Raw genomic sequence first — 26,606 nt, forward strand, 5'->3', positions numbered from 1 at the left:
TTCACTTGACACAGGAGATATTTATCAATATTGTATGCATTGGGAAAACCATTCTGTTGTCAATTAGTATTCTATTTATGAATATATCCATGGATATACATTAGTTTTTCAGTTCTTAGCTACTTAAAACTGTTATGACCGTTAATGTAAAGGTCTTTGTGTGGATATATAGTTTTAATTTTCTTAAGTAAATACCTAGCACTAGAATGAGCATGTTCTATTAAAACTGAATATTTAATTTTGAATAGCCTACCAAATACTTTTTCAATGAGCATAATTTTCAGTGACCATAATTTATAATTGCTTATCATTCTCACAAACAGAATTATCAATCTCTTTACTTTAGTCATTATAGTGGAAGTATTCTAGCATACTATAATCCTTACCTATTAACTAGAGCATTTATACGATACGATTAAATGTAGATTCATGTAGATTGGATTTAGGTTTACTGTTTATTGTACTTTCTTTTAGTCTCTGTTTTTTTTTCTTCTTGTTCCTATTCTTTGACTTCATTTGAACATTTTTTTTCTTACATTGTTGTTTGTTTTTCTATAATATTTGATTTCTCCTCTTAGGTATAGTCTCTATAATTCTCCCACCAGAACAGCACCCATGAACCATTAGCATAGTGCTTTGTTTCTTCCCTGACCTGTTTGGACCCCTCTCCCTACTCCCTCCCCTGCTGTATGCCTCTGATCTACAAGTCTCATCTGAACAATTTTAATAGTTGTAGATTTCCATTTTACTCTAGTTATCTTTTATTCACACTGTTAGCCATAACTATTTGGAATGTTGTAGCTTGAGAATACATTTAAAGCACATTTCAATTTGAGGAAGAAAGGTAGAAATTTTATAGCATGTTATTTGTGAATAGTTAGCTGAATTTCCATGAATGGTGGAAATAACTTTGGGAAGATGGTTCTTAAAGAGGGAGGAATGTTCTTGTGGCTTAGTAGTCATTCACTGGGCAATTCAGGATTATCCAGAAGGAAAGGAGGAAGAATTATGAGAACCAAGATAACACATAGATCAAACTGACTGGAAAAATTTTAGTGTGTCAGTCACCTATATAACATTATTTTATCACTTAATCTGTGTCACTTCTCTTTACTGTACTTATTTCTACTTTAAATATTTTACCAGTTTATTCATGTATTTTATATTATTTGTCTCTCCCTTTGTAATACAAGCATCATGAAAGCAGAACTTCTATCTAGTTCTTGTTATTTCTAGAATGTAAACATTGCCTTGCTCCTTATAGAAACTCAAAAAATATTTCTTGAAAAAAGTATCCTAAATGAATGAATGATCATTTACTATCACACTTACGTCCCTATTATGCACAAGAACTAAAGTTTTGACATTGAGAAAGATGCTTTCTTTTATAACATCCTAATTCTCTCAGGTTGTAGCTTCTTAAAATGGAAGTTCAAATCCTATCATTTTTCTGTTGAAGGGCAGTGGTATACCAAGGAGATAGTGAACAACTCAGAGGGGAGAGACAAATGGTTATAATCTTTCAGCATATAGTCATTGTGCTCCTCCTCCAAATCACTAAGTTTATTCAGATTCCAGTAAAGGTGAAAATTTATTTAAAGTGATCTAGAGAATTAGGAGAAGACAGTAAATGTAGAAGGGTCTATAACTTCCACTTTTTCTTGCTTTCACTGATGAGATTTTTTTATCTCCATTCAAAGTTGAAATCACATGTTGGTATTGTAAAATCAAAAGTTCAGTTTATTTGCTTTCCAAACTTTGCTGTATTAGAGATTCACACTTGCATTTTAACCCTTGCTGTTTGCCCGTTCCATCTTGAAGCTTCCATTTAAATAGGCAGAGAAGTAATATTTCTTTCATAGTAATTCCCCCCTGAGAATTTTTTAAAGATTTATTTATTTATGCATACAAGAGCTGGGGTACAGGTCAGAGATGGGGGGGGTGAGAGAATCCACCAGACACAGAGTAGGGAGCAGAACGGGCAGACTGACCGAAGTACACTGCTGAGGGAGTAGCAGGTGAAGCAGGAGAGGTCGGCTGTGCTATGTGGGTTGCTCCCTGGCCATCCGGGGATCGAACTTGTGCTGCAGAGACTGCTGATTGCTTCATAGTGTGGCGCTTAACCCCTTGCACCACCAGGGAGGCCCCACCCCACTGAGGAATTTATCCTATTGCACAGTATATTTTGAACTGTGTCATTATATTTTCCTTCCTACTATTCAAACCTTTCTCCACTCAGGAATTGCTTGTATAATTTCCTGCCTGTAATCCATCCCTTAGGTCACTTCTTCCTATTTTCAGTGATCATATTCATTGTCTAATTTTTTTTAATTTTACCAAAAAAGGAAAATAAGTTAAAACTGAGAAAAATAATTGCAAGTATGTAACCTGTGTCTTATTTTAACAATTGGTCAGGAGTAAAACTATAACAAAACAAATTTACTTATTAATATGTAACTGTTTTTGTTACATAGGTGATCTAGATAAAATTTCTATTTTTCTATTCTATTCTATTCTATTCTATTCTTATTCTATTCTATTCTATTCTATTCTATTCTATTCTATTCTATTCTATTCTATTCTATTCTATTCTATTCTATTTCTATTCTATTCTATTCTATTTTTGTCAAATATTTGTACCTTGTTATAATTTCTAGTTTGATTAACTACCTTTTCAGATTTTTGAATAATTAAAACCTTTTTCTAACACATTTTTCTTCAAGTTGCATTTCTATTTGTTTATAGGCTTGATCTCAGTTTGTGACTCGCCTGCAATGTTTTCCATTACTGTGAACTGTTTGAAAATGCCTTGATGGTGATAATCATTGGGCTCCTGGGGTGTGATCAGTATGGTAAGCATCCCTAACTTGCCTTTTAAATTTTCATCATTTTTCCACAATTAAGCAGATCTTAGTCTTGTTTACAATTAGCCTCTGGCTTTTAATTTTTTTGTGAACAGGGTAATGCCATTCACTTTCAGTGTGATGTTGTAATATGTGATTTTCAATTTCTTCAAACTTGTAGCCTATGCCTTATTTTTTGAACACTGAAATGAATACTGAAACTAGGTGACTTTAAATTTTAGGAATAACTTCCAGGCATTTTGCTCACGTACATTTTTTGTGATCTATATAGATATAAATATGTGTGTGTATGTAATTCCCTGAATATAATATTAGTGCATTGTATGTGAGATGACATTTCATTTATGTTCTTTATCCCTTGGTCACATTTTGCATTTACAATATATAAATAGCTATTCAAGTTATAGAATTGCTTAAGTAGAATTTCAATGTTTTCCTCTGCTTAAAGTTGAGTTCTCAACATACTAAAATGTTGCAAATGCATTAGTTAATATTACCAAGTAGACATTGAAAACAAATTGTATTCAAACTTGAGTTTTTATTTTTTTTTAAAGATTTATTTATTTATTTATACAAGCACTGGGTACAGTCAGAAGCACAGATGGGTGAGAGAATTCACCAGAGCTAGAGCGGGGAGCAGAGCAGGCAGAAGGAACGAAGTACACTGCTGAGGGGAACAGCGGGAGGCAGGAGAGGTCTGCAAGTCATGTGGGACCCTCCTCCGGTGGTCGGGGAGCAGCTGGGGATCGAACCGGCGCTGCAGAGGCTGCGGGCAGCTTCACAACCCAACGCTCAACTGCTGCGCCACTGGGGAGGCCCCCAAACTTGAGTTTTTAAATTAGTCTTAATAGATTCACTGTTTGAAACTAAGAAATCTAATTAATGTGTTACTATACTTTGAATTTATGTGTTGTATCACACACACACACAAATCCTTTTGTTTATAGTGCTAAATAGACCATTGTCCCAAATAATTAAGCTTATCATAATCAGCTAGATTATTTGAGATAAAAGATAATTATTATTTTTGGTCATACCATTTTTTTTCACAGTAAAGGAAATTTTCCAGTTCTACTGTGGTAAAAATTTCACTGAAAGAAGTATTATGTGACATATTCTAATGCATTTTTTAAAGTTAAGGTAGTTTATTACTTTAGATGCCAAAATAGCTCAATGGGGTGATCCTTCTACCAATCTTTCTGCACCACCAAGTATGGGTCATTTAATTGGCAGTTAGTTAGCCTGTGCATATTAGCCTTGCAGCTGTCAACAACTGCCCAAAGACTCTTAAAATTTTTAGACAATGTATTAGCCTGTTTGCGGATCCCAAATGCCTCTCTGTCTTCAGAAACATTAGAGCTATCTGTACCCAGCCTGTCTGTGAGACCCCTAGAATAGTACTCCTCAGGCCGCACAAATTGTTAGGTTGTGAGTACAATGTAGCCCAGATACTGAACAGATTCAAGTCTGTGTCTTAGGTGAGGATGCTCAGAAAAGGAGGGGTTCAAATGCAATGAGCTATTTCACAGAAGTATCTGAAACTTTAAGGACATCGTATTTATATCAACAACAAGGGAAAATGGGAGAGTCTGCACAGGATTGAACACTTCTGAAACTGGTTGTAGACTATAAGCAGTATATGCTCATCTTCTGTCCTCTGCCTCTCTCTCTCTCTCTCTATATATATATATATATATACACACATATATATACACACACACACACACACATATATATATATATATGTGAGCAGTGGGCGAGACAGGAGAGGTCTGCTGCGCCATGTGTGTTGCTCCCTGGCCAGGGATCAAACTTGTGCAGTGCCTGCACGTAGCTTCACAGGTTGTGTCTTAACCCTTGCACCACCAGGGGAGCCCTCCCCTCTTGTTTGTATCCCTTCCCCTCCTCCCCTCCCCTCACATCCTTTGAATGAATGTCTTAGATCTATGGTCAGTTTTCAAGGTTTGTCATCATCTAACCTTTTGTTGGTTTCTTTATATTCTGCATGTAAGTGAAACCACCTGGTGTTTATCTTTCTCCTTCTGCCATATTTTGCTTAATATAAGCCCTTCCAGCTCTATCCATGTTTCCACAAATGGCATAAGTTTATCTGTTTTGATTGTTGAGTAGTATTCCATTGTGTATATAAACCACAGCATCTTGATCCATTTATATTTTTTATTTTTTTTAAGATTTATTTATTTATGCATACAAGAACTAGGGTACAGGCCAGACATGCAGGGGGTGAGAAGATTCACCAGAGATAGAGTGGGAAAAGAGAACAGGCAGACGGACTGAAATACACTGCTGAGGGGAGCAGTGTGGAAGTCACAAGGGTCACCTCCCTGGCCATCCAGGGAATTGAACTCATGCTGCAGTGGCTGTGCGCAGCTTCATATGTTGCGTCTTAACCCCTTGAGCCACCAGGGAGGCCCCAAACATCTTGATCCATTTATATGTTTTGGGGTATTTAGTTTTTTAGTTATTGTAAATAGAGCTGCAATAAACATAAGAGTGTAGATTTCCTTTCAAATCGGTGTTTTTTTGGGTAAATACCTAGGAATGAAATTACTGTATGTAGTTTAAGTTGTTTGACTTAAAAAAAAAATTAAAGATGTTGATGTATATATAATTTGATTTTTTAAATTTTTAGGTAACTAAATATACTTTTGTGAGAATAAAACTAAATGCTATTAATTATAGATACAGAAAGTTAGTGTTTGGTAAGTAGGATGACAATTTCCTATTATTTTCAATGTGTTTTATTTTCTTTTAAAGATTTATTTATTTATTTATTTATTTATTTATTATTTATTTATTTATTTATACAAGCACTGGGTATAGTCAAAAGCGAGGGAGGGTGAGAGAATTCACCAGAGACAGATCGGTAAGCTGAACAGGCAGAATGACGAAGCACATTGCTGAGGGGAGCAGGGGGCGCGGCAGGAGAGATCTGCACGCCATGTGGGACCCTCGCCTGCGGCTGGGGATTGAACAGGTGCTGCAGAGGCTGCGGGGAGGCCCTTCAAAGTGTTTTTAAAAAATCCTGGGTATTAACTGCAAAGGGATAAATAGTAACTTTTCAGTGATGAGAACTGGTGGGCACCACCTTAACCAAGTGATAAAAGTTAGCATCACCTCTACCTGGAAAAATCAAAATTTCTCACCTCCAGATGTGATGTATTGAGGAGAACACTTCAACTTTTATGTGGGATTTCTTCTCTCCAAATTTATGGGCTAAATGTAGCCATAAAAAATATTGCCCAAAACACAAATTGAGGGCCATTACTGCCTGCAATCTTCAAAAGTGTCAAGAAATCTGAAATACAACTAAGGAACTCTTCCATAGTGAAGAAAACAGAAAAAATATAACAAATAAATGTGTGAGATCCTGAGTCAGATTGTGACCAGGAAGAAAAAAAAATACAGGTCTAAAAACATTATTTGGGCATTGGATTTGAATGCAGATAAGATTAAATAATAATGTTCCATTAGGTTATTTCATGATTTTGAAAATTGGACTGTAGTCATCTTTAAAATACCCTTCACCTTAGAAAATATATAATGGAAAAATTAGGGCTATAAGATACCATGTTTCCAATGTTATCAGATTGTATTAAAAATTGAATGTAGGGCCTCCCCTGGTGGCGCAGCGGTTGAGCACTGGACTGCAAGGCTGCCAGCAGCCTCTGAGTGTAGGTTCGATCCCGGGCCGCCAGGAAGGGTCCCACATGGCGCATGGACCTCTCCTGCTGCGCCTGCTGCTCCCCTCAGCAGTGTATTTCGTAGGTCTGCCTGTTCTGCTCCCCGCTCTGTCTCTGGTGAATCCTCTAATCCTCCCGCACTTCTGACTGTACCCAGTGCTTGTATAAATAAATAAATATATCTTTAAAAAACAAAAATTGAATGTATATATTAGAAAATATACTGAGGGATAATAATAAGTGGCATAAAAGTTAAACAGGTAGGTGAATCTGAGCAAAGAGGGTAGAAACTGTACTGGCCATAAAACTTTTCTCTAAATTTGAAGCTATGTCAAAATTTTAAAATCACCTCAAAAATTTTGCCAGGAAAATGTGCATTATTTACCTTTATGAGTTAAGTATATATTAAAAATATACAGAGAATTTCTGAATATTTGATAAAACCATTTCATTTGTTAGAAACTAAGTAGTCTTGGTGATAGTTTTCAATGATTAATGTAAAATATATAATATTATTTTATTTACTTTTAAAGAGCAGGTGATAACAATTTTGGTAAAAGCATTATTGTTTATGTTCTTGTTCTTTTCCATATTTCAAAGATCAAGGAAATCACGCTCCTTTAAAACAGTTATGAGTCAAGGTGAATTGAAACCAGATGTTCTCAGGGTTTAATTCCACTTTAAAATTTCTGATATACACCGTACAGGATGTCCAAGATCTTACAACCAAGCAGAAATTTGCATTAAAATTGGACATTCCTAGGTTAGTCTCCAAGTTAAATGTTTATTTTTCTAACTGTTTATAGTGAAGTTTGGTTAAAAGACTTGGCACAGTACTTTTCAGTTTAATTTTAAGCCTGACAGAAATGCTTGTCTGGGGGAGAGAGAGAAAGATTAAGAGAGAGAGAAAGAGAGAGAGAGAGAGAGGATATGTGTGTGTGTGTGTGTGTGTGTGTGTGTGTGTGTTTAATTTAGTTGCTGTACTACTGGAAGTCTATGGAAGATTAATGAATGGTGAGGCTCAGTGGCAGTTGTGAGGGGATGCAGGAAAGGAAAAACCAGCCACCATCTGTTCAAAATGTCTTTTGTAGTGCTTTTAAGGAAAACAGTTATCAGCAGGAGACAAAGGCAAACAATAGCTTTAAATATTAACGTTTCTGTGGTTGCAAATAAATATTGCTATTGTACTGCTATTATTTCAACAAATAAATATGCATATATTATGTTGTGACCATACAGTATAGTCGAATTAATTCACCAGAAAGCAGGAACATTACTAATGATTTAATACCCTTACAATATTTACTCTCAATTAGGATCTTTTGGAGTTATGATATCTATTAAGCCCAAACACAAGCTGTGCAAATGATCTTTTTCCTCAGAATTAAACTTTTCCTCTGAATCACATTCACTAAAGTCTCATAAAATTTACATGATAGGCATTAATTATACTCTCATAGCTTTGTTATCCCGATCTTGTTTCCAGATCTTTCAAAAGTGGCATTTATAACTGGATTGCTCTCAGTTATTCATGTTCTCTCAGATAAGTCTAGACCAGTACTTTTGAAACAAAATTGAAAACAAATCACCCAGTAGAAATTTTATTTTTAATTCTAATTAATTTTTTTTTGTCATCACAAACTTAAATCAGAATAAAGGGAACAGAAAATGGCTTTGGAGAGAATGGACAATAAATAGATCCAGAAAACTTGGCTTTGAAGCTGATAATTCTTATTTGCTATTTCATGAGGGGTTAGAAATAGAATAGGGCTGGTTATCGGAAGCCAGGATTCTAGTCGTGGCCTGGCTTCACTACCTGTTAGCTCACTAGCCCTTCATCCTTGTATTTTTTTTAATCCATTTAAATAAGTGACAAAATAATCATGTCCTGCTTTCTTCTCTTTGAATGATACTCCATAACCAGCAAACAATCCAAAATATGAACCATGTGTTACCTTTAATGTGCAGATTTTTATGTGGTGAGCCTGAGTTTAACCTGACTTTCAGGTGATGCCAATGCTGTTATTCCTTTCTGACTATAAGGACATAAACTTCTCTTTATGGATTTTTTGCTGTAAAGAGGTGGAAGGGTAATTCAAGAGATGCTAAATATATACAGACATCCCTAAATATTGGTGTTTACCTGGCTCAGTCTTTACAAAGTTTCACCCAGCCAAATAATGATAATAACCATAACAATAATAATAGTAACAATAATCCTTTAATGGCTTATCAGATAGTGTTAGAACTCATACTGAGCTAGGATTAGGTGCTTTTATCAATACCTTGGGCTATATAAAGAAATCATAATATATCTACTTAACAAAATAATATATTTTTTCTAAATTAAAAACATAAATATAATTTTTTTGCCTGTCTTCTATCCAAGGTGAAGAGATTTTATGTTTAAGTATGATGATTGCATTTCCTGGTGATTATTCACTACCTATAATTCATCAGTATAGATTTCCAGCTTTTATTTCTTTCAAGTGGAACAATAATTTAAGTTCAGCTGAAAAGTACTACGATTAGAACATTTACAGTAACTTCTAATTTTTTATAATTAGTCTCTCTACACTTAAATTCAAGTGCAGTCATTTTAGTAAACAATTTTACTGGGATTATCCAAAGCACTCAACATAACTTCCCTTAAAAAATTGCTATTTATCTCTTTCTCTCTCATTTATTGTTGTTTCTGTTTACATAATGATTAAGTTATAACTTCAAAGACAAAAACAACCAGAATGTCAAGTTTACTTCTCTTCATTACTATGTGTAGGAACTAGGTAGTGCTGGCTGGCTAAAAGTGTCCATTGTGACATTAATATCCATTATCTTGATTTCCAGAGGGTAGTAAAAATAAAAAAAGAAATAAAAAAAAAATCAGTGAAGTGATTAGGTTAGGAAAGATCCTAACATTAAAGGAAATAAAATGCATACCTATAGCACTTAAATAAAACTTTGAAGGGATTTAATTCATGATCTCCAGAAATCATTCCCATAGACTCTGTGACACCTTCTAATTCTTTTGCATATTTGGATGAACTATCCTTTCCAAACACAATCATATTTTCTTCTTTATCACCCTCTTACCACTCCCATTTTTTGTAGGTGTATGTACCAACCTAGCCATTTAATTTTTTTTTATTAAACTTCATTTTTTTATGTTCATAATCGAATTGAGAGAAAAATACAGAGATTCCCCATCTATCCCCTGCTCTCAGAAATACACTACTTAGCCATTTAAAATCTTTCCCCTTTCTCCCCTTTTATTTGCCATTTCACTTCCAATACTCCTAGTTCGGAATCATAAAATTTCTGAGGCAAAATAGCAAAAAGGAATTAAGAAAGCCTAGTTTTCCCTTGGAAATAAATATAAATATTTTTTGTTTTGTGAAAATTCGCTAAAATTGATAATTGTCTGATCCATCAATTGGTGAACCAAGGTAGCATATAAATTTTGTAAGTCACGTGTGTCCTAATTGAGTGAATTAAAGTACCTCTGTTGCTTGCTACTGGAGAATGCCATACATGATAAGGATCATTGAAATATTACAAAATGAAAGCGTTATTGAAAGCAGCACAAGAACGTGCAAGTACATACATGAACTCATTATGTGAGATCAAAAAGCCAGCAAAGGACTTTTTTCTCTTAATAGTAATGTAATTACCTCAGTGCAACCAATTGACAATTAGATGTTGAAATATGAGCAAAATATAAGAAGATTTTCCATGCTTTTCTCTTAAAAGGCTTATGATTTTAAGGTTTTTAATTATTCTCATCATATAAAGTAAACAAGAGCAAATTTTATAGAAATCAAAATATACAATAGTCAAGATTTCAATGCAACTGTGCTAAAAAAATTGTCCAAAAAGCAAATAGATTTTTAAATACCTTCATTATTAGTTAGACAAGAGATTTGGGTATAGTATCCATACTAGACATTAGCCTTTTTCTTTTCCTTTTTTTTTTTTTTTTTGATTTAGTGAAAAAATTGTGGGGTTTGAATTCTGAAAACTTTAATATTTGCATCAATCAGCTTTTATTGATTCATTTAATCTCTTTGAAACTATTTTACTCTATTTTTCTGTGTTTCTAATGTGATTTTTGAAATTAATATTTAAAAATAGCTTATAAATTATTTTTGCTAAAATAGTTAATGTTCTTACTCAACACATTACGTGTTAATGAATGATGTGTTGTATTATATTTAAACAGTAATTTAGACTCAAATTATAACAATGGAAAGCAAATTATTTCTATTATTTATCTTTTTCTTGTGAATAGCAAATCATTTTTATAATAATAAATATTTTATTTCAATTTCTTTGCTAGTGGTCTGGAGCAATTAAAAGAAAACCTCTCCATATCCAGAAATTGAACATTTATATTATTTATTAGCACATATTTGTCTTTCTATGGATTTTGCCTACACACAGACACACTCAGATACTATACATATCTTCATCAGAGAGAGCCACCAATTTATGTTTGTATAAATGGATCATTATTGGTTTGATCACTTTAAAGAAATTATGCATTATTTACAGGATACCTGTACTAGCAAAACTGATTCAGTATGATATTCAGGTTAATTACTTTATTCTTCTGGGGGTATTGACCTGATTTCTATTTTAGTTGGCATATTATAGTGAAAGTTGAAATTAATGGAACTGTTTTGTCTGTAAAGGAATTTCAAATGTAAATAATGAAAGCAAATTCAAAAAACAAAAACTAAAAACTGACAGTCCAGAAAATTACTGTTTCCTAATAAAGACAAAACATGAAATAAAATAACCAAAATTTCTTTCTGTTTAATATATACCAAATTTATTATATAAATTTTACTAACTGAGATCTAGAAGAATTTTCACTAAGTGTAAGAGATAAGACTAAGTGGTTATAGTATTTTACCTTGCAATTCATTACACAATGATTGTATAAAGTGAATCCTAAAATTCTAACAATATAAGCAAGCAGATAGTGTCAATAAAGAGCTAAAGTAGCTCATGTGGCTTAAATCCATACTATAAAAATGGACTGCCATTTGGTCCAGCAATTGCATTTCTAGGTACCTACCTACACAATGAATACAAAGATACTAATTTGAAAGGGTGTATGCACTTCTATGCCCATTGCAACATTATTTACAATAGCCAAGTTAATGGCCAACACCTAAGTGCCCAAAGCCAGATGAATGGATTAAGATGATATGGTGTGTTTACACGATGGAATACTATTCAGTTATAAAAAATAATGAAATCTTGACATTTGCAGCAAGGTGGTTGTAATTGGTGGTTGTAGGGTAAGGTAAAAGTATCAGGCTTTTCTGCCCTCCCGCCATTAGGATAGATGACGGAACCTTGTGGTCCTGAATGCATGCCTGATGGTGGGCACCTGGAATAGGGTGTGGGCGTATGTAAATAGGATTCACCTGGGCTAGACTGGGCTTTTAAGGGTGGCGTCACGGGGACTCCAGAAGAAACCGAGAAGCAGAATGAGAGAAGCAGAAGCACCAAGAGAACTAGACCACCAGAGAACGCCAGAGAGCCCAGATAGAGTGAGGACTTGCTGGGGGCTGGGAGGGCTGCCAGCCTCTCGGTCCCCCAGCACCATGGCTACCATATACCTGGTAAATCCCAATAAAAACCAGCAAAAGCCACAGAGGTCTCCAGGACTCTTTCCTCCTTTACCCCATCTGCATGGGATCACAGAAAACCTGCACTGTGTCCATTCCTGACCCTACAGTGGTTATGCTAAGAAAAATAAGTCAGTAGAAAGAAAGAAAACACTGGTTGATTTCATGCATATGGAATATACAAAAACTAAACCAAAGAACAGAACAGACAAATCCAAGCAAAACGACATTATAAATTTGATTGTACAATTGAGTCTACCAGAGAGGGAGGGTGTCATAACTAGTATGTAAAATGGGGAGAGGTCCAGTAGACTATGGCAGAGGATTATAGATTATAGGTACTTTGATAATGTGTGTGTTATGGTAACATGCATTTGATGAAGTATGTACCCTTAAATCATATAATATCGTTAACCAACAATACTATATTTAATACTAATTTAACTCAATAAAAATAACAATTAAAATAAAATGGATGCTGAATTCTTTTTCAAATTAAAGACATGCAGAAATAAATAAAAACAAAACTGATCTCTGACTTTCAGAGATTGGATTACCTTGGTGTATCCTCAAGAAGGCTTTATATTTGACCAGTCACCTAATAACAGTGGTACTCACTTAAAAATACAAAACTACTTATATTTTTGCCAATTTGTTCAATAATGTTCTTAGAACAAAATATTCTTTGGTTCACAGAAATCCCACCCTCACTGCTTCCTTCAGATTTGTTCTATTCGAATGGCTTGAACAGGTGAATATGTTTTCTTATGGCAAATTTAATTAAGGATAGGTACCATGAGGTGAGAAAAGGAACCTGAATTGTTAAGATGATCCTAATCAAATCATTTGAATCCTAAACAGAACCTTTACTACCTGTTGTCAGAGAGGAATCAATAACAGCTGAGAATGATTCAAATTTGACCACACATGGATATTGGGTCTGACAACTAGGAAACTATTCTCAGATTCTGCAAACCTGAATGAAAGAGAAAATTGATTCTTCCCTACAGCCTTCACAAAGACTCACAGCAGCACCAATAACTTCACTTTAGCTGGGGTGAGTCTGTATTGGAATTCTGACCTATAGTAAATGATAAATTTAAGTTGCTCTAAACCACTAAGTTTCTAACAATTTATTAGGGCAAACGAAAACTAATAAAATACAAAATCACATGCTCTGTTTAATTTCCATATAACTTTAGTCAACTTCATTTAGCAGTGGTTCAGTCTTCCATTACTTTCATGACCTTAACACTTTTGAAGATTGCAGGCAGAGTAGAATGGCCTTAAATATGGGTTTATCTTAAGGGTCCACATAATTCACAATTTTTGGAAGAAAATCACAGCAGTGATATGATGGATCTCATTGCATCTTATTAGATGGAGAATGATTTTGATCTTTTCCATTACTCTTGATATTCTCTCTAATTCCTTGAATACTGTGTAGTCTTTAAGCCTTTACCATCTGTGAAGTTACTATTTTTTATTTTATTTTTTTTAAAGATTTATTTATTTATTTATACAAGCACTGGGTACATTCAGAAGCGCAGGAGGGTGAGAGCATTCACCAGAGCCAGAGCGGGGAGCAGAGCAGGCAGAAGGACCAAGGTACACTGCTGAGGGGAGCAGCGGGCGGCAGGAGAGGTCTGCGCCATGTGGGACCCTCCTCTGGTGGCCAGGGAGCAGCCGGGAATCGAACCAGCGCTGCAGAGGCTGCGGGCAGCTTCGCAACCCAGCGCTCAACCGCTGCGCCACCGGGGAGGCCCTGAAGTTACTATTTTTTCAAACTGGTAATTCATCAGAGTTTCTTTTTTTTTTCTTTTTTTTCTTTTTTTTTTGGAGTACTTTGAGCTAGGCAATTGAAAACATTTGTCAGCAAATTTTCTATTTATTTGTTTGTTGAAGTAGGGACCTTGGTTTCTTTATTTCAAAGCTTAAATCGTTACTACTATATTTTAAAATTTAAATATCACTGTATCGTCACTGGATGTTTTCATTGGCGGTATTGGGATTCTGATTTGGGTTATTTGACTGTAAGGACTCTAGTCACACCTCTTGGACACTGACACCCTACACTGCACCCCTTTCACTCTTGGGCTCTGATGTTTGTTATCAAGTGGACCCATTACATCAACTTCTGATTTTCAGAGTTTTAAAAAATTTATTATATATGTACACGTATATATTATATATATTACATCATTGTTAATTTTTGTACAATGCATGCTTCTATGCTTTTGTCTTTCGCTGTATTCCCCATAAAATTCCCACCACCAATTCACCCATGAACCATCACCATAGTTAGTCCCTTGTGCTCTTTCCCCTGTTATGTCATTTTTTTCTTCACAAAACCAAATAATTTAGGTTTAAAATTTTATCAGCTATTAGAACATAGTTTTAAAGTTGTTTGGCATCAATTGTGAAAATCATGGATATATCTAGATAGTTATTCAGCATTGTGAATAGGGGATTTTCTTAGATTTGTTCAATTATTTTATAAGGTTGGAGTAGAAATTTCCAAGGATGAAGACATTAAATGCTAGGAAATTTTGTAATTATGAATTTAGTATACTTGATTGAAAAAATATACTCTGAAATTTCACTCACATTATTTATTTAACATGATAACATGTAACATAATCAACAAAATCAACAAGTCAAAATAAAAGATATCTAACACATTAAATCATATAGCCTGGTTTCAAATATTTACCTTTTAATAGATGTTGGACAAATTAATTACTTTAAATCTGTTTACTCATTTGTGAATTGAAGAATAAATTTTGTCTTCCTCATTTTACAGTATGTAGGTATAGCATGAACTTGGAATCAGATTATTTTGGATTTATATATCAGTTTTTTATCTCACATTATGTGATTTTTGATGAATTATTTAATTTATCTGATCTTCTATTTGGTCATCAGTAACATGGAGAGAGCAGTGGCTACCTTAGATATCTGAAGTATAAATGAAATGGGATACTGTATATTATCAACTAAACCAGTGACTTGTTGGTGCTTATAATGAGTGATAGTAGTGGGCAAAAATGATTTTATATACAATTCTATGTGATGATAGCTAATGTGCTTCACTTACACTATTTACTTTGTCCTCTTTTAAAATATTTCTTAACACTTTGAATTTGTCTCTTTTTGGTGTTACCTAAAATGTAATGAATTATTTTCTAGTTATTTTTCAAGTCATTAGTTCCTACCAGAACATGAAAGAATCACCTTTGTATTCCCATAATACTTAATATTCACCTGTGGAAACTTGTTATAGTTATTTTTATTCCCTCTCTCTCCTTTCTCTAAAGTTTTCATTCTTGAAAACTTCAAGCTGTGCCTGGAATAGTGTTTGGCTCCTAAATAGGGTTAAATGGATACTGGATGAAGGACTAGGAGAGAGGTAGAAAGCACACATATATTGGTAAGAGCAGGCAGCAATACTAGATTTCTTTCCCAACCATCTTTCCATTTCAAATATACTTATCATTGAACAGTTTAATAGAATCTGTTGACTGGTGTATTTAATATTCTTTGTGAATATGAGAATGCATACTTTATTTTATAATCACTCCAAACTAGTTTTGAACATATTAATTTCTCATTAAATAAAACTGAATTCTTGTTCATTAACCAGAGTTAAAAACAAGAGGTTGAAATTAATACACTCTCATTTTAACAACTATAATGTGTTAAGACTAGATAAATATTTGGGAACAGATTGAATAACTATGACAAACTAAAAATTATATGAGAGAACAAGCTTGGAAAATGGACTTGTGATTTCCAGTGATAATTTTTATTAATTTCTTTAATATTATTAAAACTCAAATTACAATTATTGTTTTATGACTGTTAGAAGTGTTTATAATTTCCCTTGTCTTAATATCCTACCAAGTTGTGAGAATCTTCGGAATTATCTTTTGGTGCTTTATCCAGAACAAAACAGTATATGTCAATTATTAAAAAGGCATGAAACATTGGTCTAGGAGAGTAAATTACCTGATATCCAGTAGGTAAGGTTAAGGAGAGTTTACAGTTGAGTATCTAAGGGAATATTGTAATTTCTAGAAAAATAGCCAGAATGATAACTTCGACTCACTAACGAGCAAAAGAGGCTAACTGTGATATCATACATTATACACAAAGAGAAACACTAGAATAGTAGTATATTTATAGTTCTAATTTAGTCAGTGTAGCTTCTTTCAGTGGATGACACTAAATATATAATGATTAAATGGCATTATAAAATCAACAACAGGCAACTGGAGCATTGTTTTAAAATCCAACTAGTAATTTAAGGTTGGATTTGTCACTAAGGCCATTTTTCTTTGACTAGAAAAAAATATTTTATCATAAAATAAGCTACTTCTTTCCAATCCATTTTGCTTGACAAAGTTATTTTTTGAATTAAGACCATGCTGATTTCACTGTTATATCAGACCGTAGTGAAGATTCTCAAATACCTTACCTTTATACAACTACAAACGACTCTAAACAATAAGATTTTAAAATGCATGAATCCATTCATAGGTGAATTATTTTTCTAGCCATGGGCTGTGTGTTGCACACTCATAGATTCTACCAACCCATTGGTTGAATTCAATGATTCTGAACACACAGAGAAGGAGGATCAACAAGAAGTCATAAAAATATTTCTTATGGTAATATTTCATTGTGTGTATGTACCACATCTTCTTGATCCGGTCATCTATTTTTGGGCATTTGGGTTGTTTCCATAGCTTAGCTATTGTAAATAGTGCTGCTATAAACATAGGGGTGCAGGTACCTTTGAAATTAATGTTTCTGTGTCATTTGGGTAAATACCTAGGAGTGGAATTGCTGGATCATATGGAGGCTCTATGTTTAGTAGGTCAAGAAATCTCCACACAGCTCTCCATAGTGGTTGGACCAGTTTAAAATGGATGGAGCTAGAAGGGATCATGCTCAGAGAAATAAGTCAGAAAGAAAAAGAAAAATAGCGGATGGTCTCATTCATAGCAGGAATTTAAAAAACTTAAATAAGAGGCCAGGAAAAAAGAAGTAAAAATAAAAATCACCAAGCAACTATAAACCAGAGACACACTACGAGGGGAAAGGGGCAGGGAGAGGAAGGACTAGAAAAATAAGGGGGGGTGTGATTGTATGGGGAATATAACCATAATGAAACTGCATGCATTGTGCAAAAGATGAAAAATGATGTAAGAATTATATAAAATATTAAAATAAAAAAAAATTCTACAGTTTGCAGCTTGGTGCCTCAAACCTCCATATGGTTGAAGGATCAACTGTAATTTCTAAGTAAATGCTTTTGTAAGTACAATTAATTTATTATCATTTCAGGTAAAAGGAAATTAGTTGTTTTTATACTTTTAAGGGCCACCAAACCCCATGAGGGACTACTTTGTAATATTCAGGAATCTTTTTGAGTAGTGACATATTCCAAGTATTACATATTAATGTATTGTTATATTCTGCAAAGACTTTGGAGTCTACCTAGTACTAATAATGAAAATACTCTGAATTTGATATAAAGACTGATCCAAAGCAAGAGTTACAAGATAGATGATGGCAAAAGATTTCTGAGTGTCTAAGACTATAGAGTAGCATGTAACTTTTTGGTCATAGTCGAGTGGAGAGTTTATGTACTAGGAATAATTCAAGACCATTATCCCACAGCACCTTTTTATCTCTCCACCAAGAATGGGGAAATTAGTTATCTAACAGATAATCTAACCTAACCACTGAGAGTGTTTTTTGGATGCGAGTTACCTCAAATTGGTGAAAAATGACCATATTTCCAAAATATTTGTAGTAGAAATTTCACTTAGTTTTAGTTTGACCTGACATTATGACATTATTACAATGGCTGTATTATTGGAAGTATTATAATACTTTCAAGCTGGTGTTAGGCAATTGAACTTTAAATTGATTTTTTTTTTTGAAAAGCATTTAAAAGAAACTTCTTCCATGTGGCTTCAAATTACCAGGACACAGACTGTCCCCCACCCCACTCCCACACTCTCTCTTCATCTTCTCTTCAGCTCTTCTATTGAAGAATTTGGCCTTCATAATCACAGGCTGTTGGGGAACTTTCCATTCCCCAGACCTTTGTAGTTGCTCTATTGTGTCACATCAATGATTGAAGCAACTCCTGTCTGTTTTTTGGCAACGCTTACCCAAGCCTGCACACTGACCAAGGCACAGTTTCTCGACCTTGATAAATGGGTAGAAGCTCTGGTTCCTTTTTAAGAGGTAATTACTCATACCAACTTTTCCAAAGAAAACTAAGTGATATTTGTCAAAGTTTATCCTGTGGGATTCCTGTCACTAGCATTGCCGTAGCCTGTTGGGAACTTCTGGTGCTTAACAATGTGATCGTGGCCAGGGCTCAGGTGGCCCCTAGATTTTTCTGTCTTCTTATATCCTGATGACTTGTTGGTGGCCAAGACAGAAGAGGAAATTGAATATCTTTTTTTAACAGTGAAAATTAATTTATTTAAATTGAATATCTTAAAAGTATATTCAAGGGTGCAAATATTAACAGTGAGAAAAAAATGAGAGTTATTTGGTGGTTAGTGATCTTTCTATCTGCTTAGTTTCCTCTGAAAATTTTCCAAATTCTCAAAAATAGTCAAGCCTGTTAATATTGTTTTCCTGTTTAATATCCTATTTCTCTTCATTAAATAAGATAAACCCAAACTCCTCAGCATAAAGTCATCTGGATTCTGTCCACTTTTCTGTTTCCATTTAGCCATTTTATCATATACTTTGGAAACCCATCTTGGTTTAGTGTTACTGCATTCTCTATGCATTTTTATATGATGTTCTCTCTGCTGGAAACAATCCATTTATTTACCTGGTAAACAAGTACCCATAGAAACAAGCTCAGTGACTATGCCAGCGTGTCAGTGAATCTTTGCCAGCTCAGGCGGAGATAGATGATTTCTCCTTTGTGACTCCTGTTTCTCTAATGACATCACTGTAGTTATGTTTATATGATCATCACTTCCATTAGTTTGTCATTCCTCAAAAGGAGAGACGGCATTCTATACCTCCATGATTCTCTGGTGCCTAGAAAGAACAGGTGTTTTATGAATCATTGATGAAGAATAAATGAGTGAAAGGCAAGAAAGAGAAATACTAAGATGTCAAACAGATTCAAAACAGAGTTGAATAAGAAGTTTCTAAGAATGAAAATTCATTTACTTGTTACTTTTTAAGGATGGCTAAATTTCCTTGTTTGACCACCTTCTGCATGCCATGTGTCAAGAGTTTGAGGTACAATGATGCCATTACAGGCATTGTGCCCTAGTGCCAGAGATTTGACACACTTATACACCCAGTTTCCCAGTTTTATACTCTATTTTAATACTTTGCCACATCTTCATTTCTATAGCTCAGCCCACTATTTAACAACTGAAGAATTTAGGAGTGATTTTGTTTTCTAACATATTTAGGAGCTGCCGTTTATCAGCATGTTTTTCTTTTGTTAACATGTACAATACCCTCTATAACACTTGTAATCAACTTCTTTTGTTTCTACCCTCAAATGCTGTTGACATTAAGGTAAATAATATAATTTTTCATAAAAAACTATGAAACCTCTGAGTTAATATGTTCACAATTTGTTATCTTCTACAGAATTTGATGGAAATACGTTTATTTTTATTTTAACACAGTAAATAGGTAGTTGAACAAAAATGACCTTTTCATATTCTAAGGTCTTCAAATCCACTATTGTGATTCAGTTTTGCATACTACACCTGCTGAGTTTCTAATGCAAACTATCACAGTGTGTGGTCCCTGCTACTGTAAACATGAATTCTTTCTCATTGTGATTTCATATCTTCAACACTGATTATAATGATTCTTTGTCAGTTCAAAGCTGTCAACATTTTTCTCAAAGGACTGCAACCTTAGCTAAAAAAAATACACAGATAGCTAGTCACACAGAATTAAAGGTGGACTTATGCTCCCAAATATAAAGGCAAAAGGGAAACAAATGTTCTCTCACTGATAAGAAAACAAAATGAACTGTAGTTTTGGTTTTGTCGTATTACCTTACTAATGGAATTCAGTATATTTTAATGAAGTACTTGGCATCACTTTTAGTTTTCCTCATTTTACTACAGCAATATTCTAAATATAAGAGACTGATAGTTATGATTCTGTTTAATCCTCCTTAACACATTTCCCTTTTCATAAAAAGTGATAAACTACACAAACACTCAACTGCCTGATTACCCAAATATCTCTGCTAATTTGCCAAGGTTAGCAGAAATGGGGCGTACAGTATATTGTTGGCTATGCTTGGATGAAAGGTGCAGAAACAGCACAAGGCTATATATTTCACACTCCATAAACAAAATGGTGAAACACTCACTAGAAAGGTGCAATACTTACCTAATCTAAATTCAGACAACATAAGTAAGCTTTGATCTCTATTAGGTTAAATCACTGTCTCTTCAAGGAATAACCAAATCATTAACCCAACAAACCAGTTGATGAAAACACTCATATATATGAATACTGAGTAAGCAACATTTCTGATGCAGTGAAAAATAACTGCACATAATTGAGCAGAACAATAATGACTGGAGTACCTTCAAAGCTTTATCTCTTCTTTCATCTATTGGTCCATTTATACAAAAAAAAATGTATGGATCATCTGTGAATTGAGCAAACTTTTAGGCACTGAAATAACAAAGATAAATAGTAATTTCTGATATGCTGAGGCTCATGGTTTAGTGGGAAGAGCCAGCTTTATAGACAAATTAATAAAACAATATTGTTAGTAAGAATAACAATCTGTGTGATAACAAATGACCCCCAGATCATCATGTTTTATAATAACTAAACTTGCCATTGTACATGGACTGTGATTCTCCTCTATCTCATCTTCACTGTAGAACTCAAAGCCTAAGGAATAGTACTTCTGTGAAATATTTCTGACTTCAAATTTTCTGCCTAGGAGATACACATGCCAATTCTACTCATATTTCACTGGCAAGACCAAATTACACGACCAAGACTGACATTAACCTGGTAAGAAAGTTAAATTTTTTTCTCTGTAAGGGACAAAAAAAGAATAATTATTGAGATTTTACAATACTATGTAAAAAGAGTGCTCTTGGAAGACAGTGTGTAAATAAGTACCAATTCTGGAGGACTCTCGAGGGCAGCTTCATTGAGAAGGTGACAATTGAAGTAGATCTTGGATCATAAATATACCTGTTAATTATTAACTTCTTTTACATCATCAATGGAGGGAAAAGTAATTCAAAGGAAGTGTTAATAATATAAAAGAGAATGACATGCTTGAGTAAGAGTGAGAGGTTCAGAACCTGAAATACAGTATATTGCACAAGGGGAAATGTGTGGTCTTTGGTCAGATGATGAAAGGTCTTAAAGACTGGAGTATCGGGATTGACTTACATATATTGACTTTGAAGAGTCAAAATAAATATTTAAAAGACAAAGAGATATGGACTTTAAATATATCCCTCAGGCCTCATAGGGACACATTGCAGTTTTTGGCAGTAGAGAGCATCCTCAGGAAAAAAATAAAGACTAAAACAGTGAAGAAACAGTAGCATTAGGGAAGGTTAAGTCTAATAGTCTTTCCCTGGAATTTTTAATTTGTTCAAACACTTTAACATATGGAAACTTGGTTGTTAATGAAATTGAGGTATAAGGGATTAAACTCTAGGGAAGTAAATATTTTATTGAGTGATTCCAACCAACTTTAAGCACCAAAATATTAAAATATTGTTATTGTAATTATAAATTATTTGTTAAAATTGAGATTTTCAAACATACTTGATATAAAACTTACTATTCAAAAGGTTTATTGTGTATCTCAGCATCTCAATGACATTATGTTCATTCACATTGTTGCACTACATCATCACCACACAGTTATAGAATTTTTTTTGTCTTGCAAAATTGAAACTCTGTTCATTATAGAACATGACTCTCTCCCCATAATGTGAAAAACCCCATTCTACTCTCCATATCCAAGTACCTTACATGACTGTTTTATTAATTACATTGAAAAAAATAGAATAATTATGAATAAATTCATAGACTATTTTTTCATACATCAATCTGATTATAATTTAATTTATAAAATTGTCATGAAATGTGCTGTCTCATTGTTCCTGTGGCCACTGAAAGCACTCATATCACTCAATATGAAGTCCTACTCATGACTTGTATTTACTATGGCTACGCCATACTGTAGAAATATCCATAAAAAGACACATGTAGGAAAAAGTTAGTATGGTCAAATGCAGGTTTTCTTGTCTGTCCACAGGTACATCATCTCCTTGCCCAAGAAATTCCACTTAGTCTTGGAATTTAAAGTTTTTAAAGGTTGCTGATCACATATTTGCCATGTGACAAACCTCAGGCTTTAGACCCATACCTTGAACCTTTATGTTTTGTGAACATGCTAAGAATCTGCACTGATTTTGCTGGCTAGAAAAGCATCCCCTCCCACAATAACTATGGGGAAATTCTACTTGTTCAGCTGTCCATATTTGACCAACAGTAATCATAGCACCTACAAGAACAAATGAAAGCATAGTAAAACAGGCTTGCTGTAGTAACTTTTTCCTCATATGTACATATTTTATTTTGAAATTTTCAAATATTAAACACCTGCCTAACAGTTTTCTAATTTTCAATTTCAGTTTTTATTTTTTACCTATTTTAAAAAATAAGCAGCCAAACATCTTGCCAATAAGTTTTGAGATATGTTGGATCTTTTGAAAAATCTTTTAAGTCCTTATCATTATGATGTGATTATAAATCAATAGGACTGGAAGCACTGGTTAGAGAGAAACGTCTCCTAAATTTATAGTATTCCAGTCAAAAATCTTGTGATATAGTTTAATGTTCTCTGTAGAATTTATAGAATTGCAAAGGGGTCAAGAGCACATGAAGGAAAATTTTGAGTGTGGAAGTTCAGGGAAAGAACTTTGACACAATATTCCTTGATGCTTGAAATTTCAAAATTAGGCACTGAGTCTTTCCACATTATTATGTGTAATAATTGCTTCTATTTTTTTCTAAGGATCTTAGCTTCTCAGCTTTACCCTATGGTATTCTATTAAGGTGACATCAATATCCTGCTTCAGCAAATTGGTATGCTAGGTTGTGCACACAAATACAGGGATTTTCTTCTTGAAATCAGAATAAAATCATATAATTTTACTAAATTCCTTCTTTTGAAGATATTTCTAAATCTGATGTGTCAGAAAACATTATATATGATTTCAGTCTTTAAAAACAAATCCAACTTGTTATCCAGAAAAAAATCATCAAAAAAAAATCATATACAATAAAAAGAAAATGTAGCCTTAAGATTTGGGGAGAATTATTAAAAAAAAAATCATTATTGCAGTTTGCCAGCTTGCTTGGTAATATCCAAGTCTTCTGTATAATTACTGATGTTTGCCTCATTTTATAAACTATTTAGAGTAGAAAGTTGAGAGTTATTGATGAATTTCCTATATCTACTTTTATTTTTTTTTTAATTTTTAAAAAAGATTTATTTATTTATTTATTTATTTATTTGTTTGTTTATTTATTTATTTATTTATTTATTTATTTATTTATTTATTTATACAAGCACTGGGTACAGTCAGAAGCACGGGAAGGTGAGAGAATTCACCAGAGTCAGAGGGGAGAGCAGAGCAGGCAGAATGATGAAATACACTGCTGAGGAGAGCAGCGGGCGGCAGGAGAGGTCTGCGCGCCATGTGGGACCCTTGCTGGTGGCTGGGGATCGAACTGGCACTGCAGAGGCTGCGGGCAGCTTCACAGCCCAGCACTCAACTGCTGTTCTTCCAGGGGAGGTCCTATATCTACTTTTAATATTCTAAGTTTTTGGTTGAAATATTTTGTACTCTGTTGTTAGGAATGTAAAATTATATCTTCTATATGGGTGTATCCTGTCATTATAAAATGTCACTATTTGTGAAGTTAATTCATCTTATATTAACATAGCTAATTCTTCTATGGATGGTGTTTGATACACACACACACACATACAAACACATACATCACATAGCATATATAGCCATTATTTTACTTTCAGGTTATTTGTGCTTTTGAAAATATGGTGTGTCTTGAAAACATCATGTAGTTTAGTCTTGGATTTTCACTCATTCTAAGAATATCTGTCTTTTTAGTTAATTTATACTGTTGAATTTATATCTACCATTTCATTATTTGTTTTCAATTTGTCTTGTGTCTTTGTTGCTCCTCTGTGACTTCTTTATTGCCTCATTTTGTATTAAATATTTTTATTGTAACAATTTATTCTTCTGTTGATTTTTTTAACTATATAAATTTGACTTATTTTTAGTGGTTGCTCTAGAGATTACAATATGCATCTTATGTTATGACAATCTATTACAGAATAGCATTAACTTATTTCTTGTAACATGCATTACCTTGGCTCCAGTGTAGCTCCTTTTTCCTCCCCCTCATTTAGGCTGTGATGGAAATCCTAGGACTTTGAAGTTTAAAACAAGTGTCATTAAAAGCCACTGAAATCTTTTGAGCAACATAGAGATAGGTTTATATATGCCCATCTAATCTTTCCTTCCTATATTCATAATTTTTTTTTAAATATTGCCTGCCCCAAAGACCAAGACCCTGCAATGAAATGACTTGGTTCAATTCCTGCTCTGATGCTGCTTAAAAATTGTAGGGTTGGGGGGGGCTCCCTGATGGTTTAGGGTTAAGTCTCAGTACTTGTACCACAAAGGCCTGAGTTCAAAGGCCCAAATTTGATTCTTGGCCAGGGAGCTGACCCACATATGGCACAGCAGACCTCTCCTGACTTACCTGCTGCTTCCCTCAGCAGTGCTTTCGGTCCGTCTGCCTGTTCTGTTCCCCATTCTGTCTCTGGTGAATCCTACGCACCCCCCACCCCTGCACCTCTGTCCCAGATCCCAGTTCTTCTATGTAGAAATACATAAATAAAATCTAAAAAAAAAAAGAAAAAAGAAGTATAGGATTGCAGAGATAGCCCTTCCTGTGATAAGCCTTTCCTTGTTCAGTCAGTGATTTTGTGAATCCCTCAGTCTGAGGAATAATGTCTCTATCCTGCTCATGATGGAAGGTTAGTGCCCAACTCTCAGTTTGCCCAAGAAAGTGCTGACTGCCCTGTTTTGTCAGCCTGTGCCTTTCTCTTACCACTGAACCCCCTTCTTTTGACAGTTCTCCTATACAATTCTTTGAACCAATTGTTACCCTTCCTACATAATGCTTATGAGCCCTAATGGTAATTCATCTTTAAGACAAATTTTATTTTCCTGAAAAAGACATTATTTCTCATATACAAATATTGCTAATTACATTTCAAGAGAGGCACAATTTGTTGAATGCAGTATGCTACCACAAAAACATTAATTGGCTCTCTGATAGACAGATGTATCTGAAATAATGTCTTTCTCTTTTTTATTTTCAAACATTCAGACTAAGTATGATAGATGCACAGCTTTTTCATAAAGTATGTTGGCAGGAACTGAGTCACAACTTCCCCTCAATAAAAGAGAAGTACATGCTCTACCCGTGAACTGCCAGGCATTGAAGTTGAGGATGAAGTAGGATCAGACACCTCCAGTGATATGTTGTGTTTAGAAGGAAAATAATTGACCTAAAGCAAAATACTTCATCAGAAGCAAAATACTACTTGTACAAAGGGATTCAGAAAGAGCAGCTAGAAGACGAAGGAGAATATACTCTGAACCCATACTGTGTTTCTTAGATGTGATGTTATTAATGCTAACTTTCCCAGCTCTAAATATATTCAGATAGATTCTCCTTTAGGAAGGATTCATGACTCTGAAATGCTGCATAATTTAATAGAATTTGTTTGACTTATAAAACAGGGCAAAAATAGACTGACTTGTCTTGCCATACAAACTTCATATTTAAGATTTTAGCATAGTACCCCTTATAGGCAGAAAGTCCCTCCCCTCCAGAATTGTGTTACTTAGAGTTGTGAGTCATTAATCTTGTGATTCATTGAGGTGGCTTGGAACTCTATGCTGCCATATTTTAGTTTATATTATAGAGCTAAGTAGGTTTTAGAGGAGAAGGTGAAAAACAAAGAAAGGCGTTGTAGAAAGTTCATTTTAAGCCCATGAAATTAGGCTAATGTGTCAGACTGAAACAGAAAATAAAAACACACATAGTGGAATTTAGATGATTCTTATTGCTGCAATATGAAAACTACAAATAATATATCAGCCCCGATCACCCTTCTTTTACCCACAACCTCCAGTGTACAAAATATAATAAAATATTTTAATCCTAGTCAGTAAGGAATAAGAACAAAGCAGGGGAAAATATTAAAACAGGTGGTTATCTTA

The 26,606-nt window shown here is 34.0% G+C and overlaps 1 long non-coding RNA gene across 1 annotated transcript in view; it reads left to right on the forward strand.

The window, feature by feature from the left end:
* Positions 1-21,191: 21,191 nt before the first annotated feature.
* LOC129146887 (uncharacterized) overlaps positions 21,192-26,606 on the forward strand; it is a 231,262-nt gene continuing 225,847 nt past the window's right edge. Inside the window, exon 1 of the long non-coding RNA XR_008554232.1 lies at positions 21,192-21,261. This is a non-coding gene — a long non-coding RNA (uncharacterized LOC129146887). The remainder of the gene's footprint in view (positions 21,262-26,606) is intronic.

Source organism: Talpa occidentalis, unplaced genomic scaffold, assembly GCF_014898055.3.
Source record: "Talpa occidentalis isolate TD23 unplaced genomic scaffold, MPIMG_talOcc4v2.1 talOcc4.5, whole genome shotgun sequence".
In the NCBI taxonomy this organism is placed as follows: Eukaryota; Metazoa; Chordata; class Mammalia; order Eulipotyphla; family Talpidae; genus Talpa; species Talpa occidentalis.